This window comes from Sander vitreus, chromosome 18 (assembly GCF_031162955.1).
Source record: "Sander vitreus isolate 19-12246 chromosome 18, sanVit1, whole genome shotgun sequence".
NCBI lineage: Eukaryota > Metazoa > Chordata > Actinopteri > Perciformes > Percidae > Sander > Sander vitreus.
Window position 1 is genome coordinate 10,766,269 of NC_135872.1, and position 12,441 is coordinate 10,778,709.

A 12,441-nucleotide genomic window follows, 5' to 3' on the forward strand; every position below is an offset into this window, starting at 1 on the left:
ATTAAAAGTAAAAAAAAAATATTTTCCCCATAAATGTGAGTTTAAATATAAAGTAGCATAGAATTGAAACACTCAAGTTGAAGTCATTTTTTACCATTGAATCCTGGCGTGGCAGATGTTGCCTCTTACTAGCTCTGTTAGTTGTCTCATGTTGCTTCAACAAATGCTGCACATTGTCATTCCACCCATGACCCCTGCAGACAGTGTGTGTAACTGTGATCAGGTTACTTCATAGTTCAAGTCCTTTACCATCAACTGTTAACATACACATGCCTGTGCTTCCTTTCCCACTGGAAACTTTCCAAGAGGACTCCTCTGATTAACCTGTAGGTTCTGATCCAGTAAGTGGCTCCCACAGTGAGTGTGGTGACAATCTGAGGCCTCTCGCCAAATTACCTCAGGCTAGAACTCCTTTATTTGGGCCCAAGAGCTTTATGAATGAGCAGAGTAGTTAATCACTGCCAGCAACACGTTTCTGTTTGTGTTGGACCTGAGCACAGTGACTGTTTTCCCAGACCCTTTGGGAAATTACTTCCAAATGTTGAGCGATATCAAAAACTGCAGCACTGCTAGAACTAATCTACTTGTGCTGAACATGTGCACTACAGAATTTCTCTCTAATATTTGGCAGACAGTGGAGGCTTTTTTAATGGGCTGAACCACGTGTTTTTTTTTCACAGACAAGTGCGCTAACCCACAAACTTGAACAGCATGGGAGGATTTGTGGTTCAACTACCACAGTCATTCATTCATGACGGTCACAGATACTCCCTCACATAAGCTTTTTCTTCTTTTAGCTCTTTCTTTTTTTTTTTAGATTGGATTTCAGTCTATACATCACAAAAGAATGTGGCTGTTTGATTCCTCACATGTAACTAACTGATTATTTTTGCCTCCAGAGTATCTCTAACCCTGAGAAATGTTTGTATAATTGTGACACTCCAATCTGCAATTATTTAACCAATTATTATGTCTGTAGTTTTGCGATCAACTTTTCTCCGCACAGCTGTAATCTGTCAGAGTTTTGACAGAGAGCATGAGAACTGTATATATAGTCAAGACTGTTCAATAACAGTCAACGCTCTGAGTCTCACATTTCTTAGCGGGGTATCCCAGAGGTACCAGTGCTTTTAGGTTGTTGCTTTTGTCGACATTTCTTCTCTTACATTGAATGCGCGAATGATTTAGTGTCTTGATTAGACCGAGAGACTGATGGTGATAACATGCTATTATCTCCTAAATATCACAAGTAAACAGGAATTTATGATGAATTTGGGAAAATGTACTTAGTTGCTTTCTTTCCGAGAAAAGGTGAGAAGATTGATAAGACTCATGCATGTTAAGTATGTAGCTAGAGGCAGAAGACAATTATTCTATCTTAGCATAAAGACTGAGACAGGGGGAAACAGCAAAATGTATTAATTACAAAGGAATTTGTGGATTAGCTCATGCGTGCTTAGTAAAACAAACTGCAAATTCTGGTCGCACTTTATTTTATGGTATATTAATAAAACATAATAAGCCATACTTTGTATCAAATTAGACACATATAAATAATCTGGCCTTTATTAGACAGAAAACTAACACAGTTATACTCGTAGACACCGTACACCTAAATTATGCTGTAATTAGAAACTGCATGTATTGCCATATTAAAAACTAAATATATTGGGGCGACCTCTAGCTTGCCCTGTAGAATGTGCGCCCCATGTAGGCTGAGTCCTTGGTAGTAGCCCGGGTTCGAATCCGACCCGCGGCCGTTTGCTGCATGTCTCCCCACTTTTCTCTTCCCTTTCCTTTCTTCAAGCTGTCCTGTTGATTAAAGGCCACAAAAGCCCCAAAAAATGATCTTAAAAAAAGAAAACATATATACTATACTATATTATACCAAATTACACTCTAATTAGACACCGTGTATCGGGCATAGCCTTGTACCATTTGTTGCTCATTAGAAGAAAACTACCGTTAAGTAATGTCAAACCACGACGAGTCACATCTGGTTGCTACTTCCCTCAGTCCCTCATAGCCTGGATGCTCTCCAGAGTCCCATGGGGTTTGGAGGTGGTACATAGCCTTATTAATAGGCTAATAAAACTATTGTGACTGACTAGCGCTAGCATATTACTGGCTTGCTAGCACATAAGTGTTTTTTTAGCTTGCTAGTTGTTGAGGAGCTAGCCATGCAAGTAGTCTGAATAAATACCTGCTTCATTTGACTTTTGACTTTTTGTTAGTGCTGTGAATACAGGAAAGTGGTAGTAATTTAGGCAGTTTTAAGGTGGGAGTTTATAACTGAGCCTGGAATGTTGTATTGCGTCAAAATCTGGCTCCTTTTCAGTTTTGTAGATCTTTCTTATATAAAAAGAAATTGCCAATTTCATCAAACAATCCCTATTATCGCTTCTGGAAATAAATGTGTTGGCTTGTTTAGGTTCACACAATCTGAGAAAGTTTGAACATCAAAGGAACAAAACAGAGAAAAAACAGCCAAGCTAAATAGTTACTTCGTTTATCAGCTCAAATTATTTTTAATCTACAGTGGCCACCTTCTGAACCTCTAGGAACATTCCAGGAAAACCATTAAGCGATTTATCTTTGCTCCCTCACAACCCCAATCACAAAGCGCAGATTTGGGGAAAATAAACAAGCCATCAGCCTTAATGTGCTCCATACTTTGTCAATCGATGACTTTGGGATCAAAGAGTGATGGATGGATGATGGAAGCCTACTTTACTTCTCTTTTGTTTTTAGCGTCAGGATATACCTGGACAGGCTTTAGTGTGCCAAATGTAAAGGTCAGTGCTAATAATTGCTTTTTAATGAAACATCCAGAATAACCTTTACTTTTATCTAAGCCGTAAGAGCAGATACTGTAGATTTATTTGACATTTATGATGAATACGTTTATTTTATTTATTGAAATGTACAATGGATAGACATTTTGAATGCAACTCATATAAATGTATCAAATAACATTTTTCTCAGTACATTCACTCAGTGTTTTGCCTCTTGTCTCATGAAGGAGACACCACCTCGCAGCTGGTATTTTCGTGTATGCCTATTCCTCTGTGAGGTTGTGTTTGTTCAGCTCTTTCTCATGCAAAGGTCAACTCCACGTGCATCGTTGTTGGGTGCCCCAACCCTTTAAGTATTCACTTCTTATCACTTGTAATAAAAAAAACAGTATGTCCTCACAAAGAGTCCTCCTTTTACACTACATGATACAGGCCTCTGCATTTCTGTGAAGCTACGTACATGCCTCTTGTGGGATACTCAGGGGATCAACACCACATTCCTCAGTTTGGAGGATTCTTCTACATAGAGATGCAGCATGTATGTGGCTGATTGGAAACAGAGGCCAGTTGGTGTGACAGACAAAACCCAGGTCTTTTCTTCTAGTTAATCAAAACTGTAAAGCAATCAGTCTTGGGTTGATAACATCACATATAGCTTTCTACATACTATAAATGTGCGTGAGCTCTAGAGAGATTTTCATGTGTAATATCTTCAGAAATCCCGACTGATTTATGAAGCCTGATAAATAAATGCAGCAGAGTTCTTCGAGTGAATGTCGACCTCGCCTCAAAGTGAGGTTGTGAAGATACTTTGAAGTCTTCTATGAAGTCGGTGCATCCACTGGGAAATTTTGTTATATGGTTTCTGTTGCAGAGCAGCGCTGCAGGTTTGTCCTGCCTGTGGAGCTCAGAATGCCAGAAGCTGGAATGTAAAGATACTGCATGTTTGAATAAGATACCATGTATCTGTAGATGTAAACAGTGTCTATGGAGCAGGGGCTGTGAGTTTGCAGGCAAATTGTTGAGAGAACAACAAACTAAAATGTCCACTGAAGATCAATAATTTAATTTCTAAAGTTTTTAATGATAAGAGCAAAATGCTGATATAACTCCCTGGATCATATTGCCAATCAAACCGCAATGTGAATCCCTACTCATAGGTTGTGAAAATGCACCAATGTGTGTTACATCATTATATGATCAACAAATCAATCCTCAAACTGCTTTCGAAGAACCAAATTAGCTGGATGTTTTGGACAGAGTGAAATAATGTATGCATGTCACCACATAGGTCAGGGCCAGCTTGGATCATAGAGCTGATTGATAAAGGTTCAGTGTTTTGCTCAAGGACACGTTGACAGGTGTAGTTACAAACAGCAGCTGTCACCACTATTAGTGAGTCCCAGTCTCTCTAGTGTCTGATAGATATATACAGCCACTCTAGTCTCAAGTATTTCACCTGAAAAAACAAGCAAGGAACCTCTTGGAGAATGAACACATATGTTGGGATTAGACATGGATGGGATTGTATTCCTATGTGCGGTACATATTTTACGTTTCCGGCTGCAGAATTCTTGTCTTCTTCGAGCCAGCAGGTCTTTTTCGAATGGTGTTGAAACTTCTGTGGAAACAAATGTAAAGAGTTAATGATCCCAATACACTTGTGCTGCTTATTTTCTGTGAAAAGGTTTGAGCTGTTTGCTTTGAGACCAAGTAATCTTATCCCTGCTTTACACATGCCATTATCTCTATGTGCAACGGCAGCCTTTTAAGCTTGGTGTAATGTGACAGCAGGAGCAGGGGTCAGTGTGCTTACATTAGTCAAAGAAGTAATCCACTTCAGATGCTCAGTGGGTGACTGCTGTTGAAGCTGAATATGAAGCACATTGGTTCTTATTTCAGACGAGGCCTGAATAAACCAAACCAGACTAAGAGCGTGCTGTAGAGAAGGCATTTTATAGGTGTCCCTAACTTAAATTGAATTCTGGTTTGCATGATAGTGCGTAGACACTCCTCCTCTCTCACTACAGTCCCCCCTGAACGTACCCCACCCTTCGTTTCCTGTGGCTGGGGCTGAGGGGAACCGTTGCACACCCTGATAAGCCCGCTCGGAGGGAAGCCTATGCAGGCGGGTAATCAGCATGTTAGATGCTAGCAATCAAAACAATCACAAGCTCTCATCATGTTTATGTTGCGGTGGCCCTTTTATGCTATTTAAGTGAAGGGCAATTGTATAGCATCCAGTGGTGTTTCATGTCACACGGTTAAGAGGACACACATCTGGTAGAATTTGTCAATTTCAAGTGAGATGGAAAGAAATTAGAGGCCAAATAGACACCTTAGAGCCTTGAAAAAAATGTCAAGGTTTTGATAATAGAAATACCTTTCTGTCAGTCAAACGTTGCATCTTTATAACATGCACATTCCCTCTTACACCAGCAACGTATGTTCTAAAAAGGCTTTGCACACAACTGCAGATGCTGATAGGCAGCACTGTTTGAAGAAGGCCAAGAGCACTAAATGGTTAACAGGTGTGTTGAGGATTTAGTGCCATGCCTATAGAGTTACAGTGGGATGTGCAAGAGGCATCAGTCAATACAGAGTGCAGACAGAGGAGCGTGAGTACAGTATGAATGCTGTGGGACCAAAACCACATGTGCAAAACGTGATACAGAGAAATTGCAGTTATGTGTTTTTCCGTGACAGCAGGAAGATGTACAGTCACTGACCCTCTGAAGCCTGTTCGTGCTTTTTAAAGAAGTGTGGTTGGGACTGGATGGTGTCTAGTTTAAATCCTGGAAGGTTAAAATATTTAAATAAGTCCAACCTTCTGCCGTATGGCATCACATTATGAGCATTTATGAAAGATTGCAAGATAATAGATTCACTGTATGGTAGTTAGAATTACGTAATGGCTCCATGAAGACCTATTATGTTTACAGATCCAGTACTATATGGCCTGTTTGCAGGAGGAAGGGGTTAGTTTGGTTACATTGTAGTGTCATGGGACTTCTATTTGCTCGCAAACTGAGATAAATCTTTGCTTTACTTTCTTGTTTCCTCAATTACAAAGATAACACAAGCAAGTTATGGTCCCAGGCCACCGCAAGTATGAAATTTATGATAACACTGTATTAAATTTTAATTATCGCATGTCTTCTGGCAGAGAGAGAAATCATCTTAAAAAAAACAGTGGCGACGTGTGACAAGCAAAGCTATATAAATGTCAATCTAGTTGTATGCACAACACCGTAACAACATGAGATGTGTTAAAGAACACATAATAGAGCCTCTGTTGTTTTTTTGCTTTTGATGTCTGACAGTCTTTATCCTTACACTTTGATATCCACCCAGCCTGAAAGGAATTGTCATATTATTGTTGGATGAAAAGTCTTTGGTTGGCAACCAGCTTCCTCAGTAGTACATCCTGATGTCATGCTGCCTTTTAAACACAGAGGTTTCCTGCAGTGATGTTGTAATTGCTTTATTTAGCACAGGCTTCTTTAAATGACGCCTAATTGAGGGCCTTCACCACACCCTTTCCTCATGTGGCTCCATGCGGCAATCAACCTGCCACGTTATCATCACATCTTAATAAAAACTAAAATGATTGGACCACAACCCAGGACTTCCCATAGTAATAGGAAAACGAAGGAGGAGGGTTAAAAAAGCAACCCAAAAAAACATCCCGACTTAAACGACATGGGGAGTGGGCTTTCAATACACAGGATATAGAGAGATTGCTGGTTTGAGGCATTTCGGTGAAGTAGAAAAGAGAAAATTACTTGTCACGCAAACGACAGAGCAGACCACACAGCTGGGAGGAGCTTTGTGTATGTTATATAATTAATAACCACAGTATTTAAAACATTTACACACTGAAAACATGGTTGGCATCCAGTAGAAACACAGAGCAGACATGCAAGTTTCAGCTGTGTAATGAAATCCCTCTTGGAAATATTGATTTAAAGCAAATAACTGATTATATCAAAGAATTTCCAGCAGCCACATGAATGTTGAATATTCCTTTTGTATAATCATCCGGTTGTTTAAATGTTTCCCCACATGTTAGTTATTATAGGAGGAATGTTGATTACATAAGGGCTATAGATATACAGTATAGGGTCCATTTACTGTACATGGGAGACCATATGTTTGTTCTCTCCTCTTTAAGCTTTTCTCATGACAGTTTAACACCTCAAGCCAAATCAGTGATAGAAACACCATAAATTTGGAAGGACATGGTTCAACTTCAAATGTAACGAGCCATGTTTAGGTTATACAAACAGCTGTGATAATATTTTCAATTTTGGTATGCGTTTGTATATGTGTGTGTGCATGCAATGTTAGTTTAAGTTCACTGTTCCCAGTGAAGCACATTAAAACTATATTATACTAACATATTATGTTGTATATATGATGTAAAGATGTTTTTTATTTAATTTTATTGTTGTTGGATCTCACACTTTTCTATGTGGCCTTTATTTCTACAGTATTTATAAATGTTCCATTTTCCGCACCATGTTTTGTAGTAATGCTTATTCTTGTGGAGCTAAAATGACATTGAGATCTACTTGCTGCTATAATACCAAAAATATATAATATAAGTAATGAAAAAAACACAAAAAAACCCGAATCATCAAAAAACTCATCTACAAACTTAGTTTTGCAGGATGTGATGGCTGGGTTTATTATGAGTACAGACAGAATTCAAGGCAAATTTTACATACAACAATGTTAGAAAGACATATTTTACTATGTGAATTAAAAAGAAAAATATGCGTTAACACCGGAGCTTTATGAATTTGCTACATAAACATTCAGAGACAAAAGGAAAAAGTAAGTAAGTTACTAGTAAGTAAACAAAGAAAGCTAGTCAGTGAACCTTGAGTCACCAGTTTCCCCTATTGTTTATTGTAGAAAGAAATCATTTCAAAAACATTGTTAATGAAGGTAATCTGAGATTTGCAGTATTATCCAGGATTGACGTTCTTGTCTGGGGATAGGGTTGAAATATTTAAATCAAAACTCTCTGCAGGGCTATAAACTGCAAGAGGCAATTTACATGTTTGTTTTTTTTTCCTTCATTTTTAGTAATTGGGGTGAACCAACACTTTTTATTTACATACATCCATCTATAGAGAACAATGAGAATACTTTGCATGTCTGCAGTAGAATACGTAACAGCTGTAGTTGGTCATGACAACCATAAATTAGTAGATTATTATGACACTTCATTTAATTATAAGTTGTTTACCAAGCTCAGTGCTCCCTGTTGTTTATGAATTTAAAGCATTCACAGACCTTTGATTGTGCAACTATAAACGTAATTACTCTCCAGCTCAGTGAGTTATATTCCTTATGAAAGTTTGACCTGTCACAATGATCTCCCTCAACTAGATGCAGATGTGTACCCGTGTAGAGTATAACAAAAACCAAACATCTAAGGAATCCATAGGAATAAATGCATTTTCTCATTTGGATATGTTAGCAACTTTAAAACAAATGCTCAGTTGAAAAATACAGAATAAGCTAACTGACAGAACTTAAGCATGCCAACACCCCTTTAGAATGAGGAATTAAAGAGGTAAATATTGTTGACCAATATCTTACCTATGCTGTTTCTACACAGATTTCTACATGTATACAAATATAAAGAACATTTTTATCCACATTTACAAAAGATTGGTACTTAGGTTTAATATAATAATAATTTGGCTTACTAAAAATGTTATTTTTGAAGGTTATATGACAGCTCGTGATGCTACAATGACTTCCTGTTTACATAGTTGGAGCTTTTAATTGAACAGATCAGATTTACACATTACTAGTCTTTACCATCTACGACATTCCTTAAGTTTTACATGTGCAACCCGATATAGTGAATCAAGAGTTTCAAACCAACTAGTACAGTGTCTGAGAACTTTACACACAAACTAATGCCTAATTTTCATCACTTGGTTCAGCTCGACTCAACACAACTCACGTTTGGTATCTGGTGCTTCTCTATATTTCGTTTTTCACTTTTAACTCCACCTTCTAGTATCGGCTCAGCTTGCTTGGAACCTTGACCGAGGTGGTACTAAAAATAGTACCAGGCACTATCCACAACTTTTGCAAATGGATAACCAAAAAAAGAGCGAAACGAGTTGAGTACAGGTAGAGCTGCGGTGTACTATGCAGTGAAAATGGGGCATTTATGAATCAACAAAAAGCTGATGCAACCCAGTCCTGAACTTTGTCCTTTCAAACTTCTCCCATGTCACATAACTGCTGTACCATGAGTGCATTGGTTGCCACTTAAATAATGAGCCGTGAGCTATTGACCCTTGCATGACCAAGCCATTCCTGAGTGAAGCTTATGGATTGTGTCGATGCATCTGTCTGACACGGCTAATGGAGAACAGATTTAACAGCATGAGAAAAAGGAATGTTCTCCCCATCTTCAGTGAAAATGTCAGGCTCGGCAAACGTCTGTGTCAGATTATTGTGGCAGCAGCGATAAGCAGATGTAAAGATCTGTGGGGCGTATTTATTATTCAGGCAAAGAGTGGAAAAAATAGCCAGAAGACTGCAGAGAACAGCGCTCTGGAGAAAATAACATGCTCACATGCAATATTTGTTAGGGCGTTGGGCCTCCTCGGGTAATAATGCACTAGGACAGATATACAGTTATTGCATTTTTCCCAGACATCAATTCTCAAATATTTCCATCCAGAAATAATGAATAAAAAAGTTAATAAGGAAGTTTGCATAAGGCACAGGAGCCAATCTTTGAAAAAAAACAGAAGGTGTCTCTGAGAATATGTAAGAACACATTGAGTTTCTGAGCAGAAATGTGATTCTAAGCGCGGCACAAGATGTGGTTGCCTTGAGTGGTAGGGCTGGGCAATATATCAATATTATATCGATATCGTGATATGAGGCTAGATATCGTCTTAGATTTTGGATATCGTAATATCGTGATATGACGTAAGTGTTGTCTTTTACTGGTTTTAAAGGCTGCATTACAGTAAAGTGATGTACTTTTCTTAACTTACCAGACTGTTCTAGCTGTTCTATTATTTGCCTTCTCCCCACTTAGACATTATGTCCACATTACTGATGATTATTTATCTAAAATCTAAGTGTGAAGATATTTTGTTAAAGCACCAATTGTCAACCCTAGAGTATCGCCGCAATATCGATATTGAGGTATTTGGTCAAGAATATCGTGACATCTGATTTTCTCCCTATCTCCCAGCCCTACCTTGAAGTTGAAGAATGACATCCTGTACGGGTATAACAATATATCATGGCACAATATATTGTTGAAGTCTGCATTCTCTGTTGGCATGTTAATGATGATATTGCCCAAATAACATTATTAATAAAATTAAATATCAAATTAAAAAAGGGAGCAGTTGAACAAACAATAAAAGAGAAAATATTGCTTTTATGCTTACATAAATATCATACATTTAAAATGGGTTCTTATTAATGGCTTTAAAGAATTATTACTAATTAGAATTTCCATGAATGAATAAAGCCATTAGTTTTAACTTATAAACCGTTTATAAAGGTAGCATATTAGAAAGTGGCACTTTGTAAAGAAAAAAAACACAATTTTATTCATTTTTGTTTTCCTTCCAACTTAATCAAAAATATCATGTGTATCAATCCATGAGCCCTGAATTGTGCATTAACCCTACTGTAACAAACCCTTGACTGTATCATTACACCTCTGTCGTCCCAAACAAAAATAGATTAGAAGCTGCTTCACAACGGCAAACTATTTCTTGAGTTCTTAAGTCAATTGATTTTTATTTTTTTCACAGTTGTAGTTGTGTGTGAATGAATCTTTTGCACTACATTGTGTTTGGGATACAACCACACCCACTTTAACCATTTCCTCCACTGCTGCCTTGGGACCCCTCTCCAAATGTTTGTGTAATGTGCATTTGCTGGAGGGCTATTAAGTGAGAATAGCTATCAAACAGGCAGCGGATTGGAGAAAGAACAACACCCGTCTGCTGATGGCTGATGTGAACCAGGCCTGTTTTATTTAGCTGGGTGTGCTGGGAGAGCTCAGTCTTTGGCCACTGGTTGAACTCTCCGCCATCACGGTAGCTCATGAAACAATAACCATTAAGAGGCACTAGGACGCACAGGGCACACAAAAGCCCCATACTGTGCATCCAGTCCATATGTTATTAGCTTCTCAGGACAATATAGGGAAGTATGTGGTTACTATAGAACCAGCTACCACATACAGATTAGGAATGAAGTGTTTGCCATGGCTACAATCCTCCTTCCTTCAGGCCTTTATCATTGAAAGTGATCTGTCAGTGCTTTGGCATGTGGCAGAGTAGATCTGTTTTCAGTGGGCTTTGGTTTGACGGAGGGGCTGCAGTGTTCCTGTATTTGTGATGAAAGCTTAAGAGGTGAGCTGACGAGCCTTTTAGCAAGTTTTGTTGTGCTGCATCTTAAGGCACTCAATGAAAGGAAGGAAGCTGCTCTCTTTTCATTAGAGGGAGGTCTGAATGTTTGTGTTGCCTCAGTGGGCAGGAGCCCACTTCTCACAGGTGACACTTCAAAACAGTGTGGCGTATGAGACCTATAGCCTTGATCCAGGACCGTTGTTTAAGTCACGCAGGCATTAGGATGGGAGTGTTGACAAAACAAACTTACTTGATAATAGTAGACAATCTTTTTTGTGACTCATAACCAAAATTATCAATGTTAGGTGGGTGTAAAGTAACTAAAACCTGATCCATTACAGTCAACACAAACCATGTAAAATCAAAGAAGGCTGACTGTGCACTGTGCTGGCATGGGTTGCTGGAATATACATTTTAATCCAACCCTATCACCAGTCAAGGACATCAACATTGGACAATTCTGCAAGACTTCAAAAAAGAAAAGAAACTGGTAGTAAAATCAGGCCAATGAACAGGACAGGAAAAGTCAAATACAAGTGTTTTATAGCCACACAACCCTTTGAGATCATATCAAAGGGTAAAGAAATGCTTATATTTTATATTACATTACAAAATGTTACCGTTTTTTTATTTTTACAAATGAAGGTTTGGTGTAGATAAGAGTCTGAGTAAGTTTGCTATATTTTAATGCAAACTGCTATTATATAAGTGATTCAGAAACACCTTCTGATTGGTCCTGGTACAGGGCAAAATCCTGTTTAAAACAAACTTGACTATTATTTTCATAGGCTAGCTGACCATGTGTAATGGAGTGTTTAATCTTGGTTTTAAAGTCAGTTGAACATAGTAAATCAAATACAGTTTGCACTGAGCGCTGAGATCTTTGGTCAGATTTCAATGGAGTGAGCTCTTTTTTTTCAGCATCCTGTTTCTAATCCAAAGTGACTGTGATGTGGCGAGATAACAGCTCAGACTAAATGAGCTGTCTACAGCCTGGACAGACTGATGTAACTGATCTACCAGTGTCTTCCTGCCTATAGAAATGGATTTTTTGTGTTTCTGCCAACTTATTTATTTCTTTCTTCTTTCTTAATACTATTTAGTTGAAAGAAATAGCAAGGGAAATTTATCCTCTGCACTTGATTACTTTCTCTCTCACTAGACATGCAGGGAGCTGTCTGGCAGAGCTGTAGTAAACTGTGTTAACATATCAGATTTTAACTCAG

The 12,441-nt window shown here is 38.3% G+C and overlaps 1 long non-coding RNA gene across 1 annotated transcript; it reads right to left on the reverse strand.

Annotated features, from left to right (window-relative positions):
* Nucleotides 1-2,898: 2,898 nt before the first annotated feature.
* LOC144533606 (uncharacterized) lies at nucleotides 2,899-4,755 on the reverse strand. The gene is made up of 3 exons (XR_013503450.1): nucleotides 4,612-4,755; nucleotides 4,255-4,416; nucleotides 2,899-3,717 (listed from the first exon to the last, which is right to left on the reverse strand). It is a non-coding gene; the product is annotated as an uncharacterized LOC144533606 (long non-coding RNA).
* Nucleotides 4,756-12,441: the final 7,686 nt, after the last annotated feature.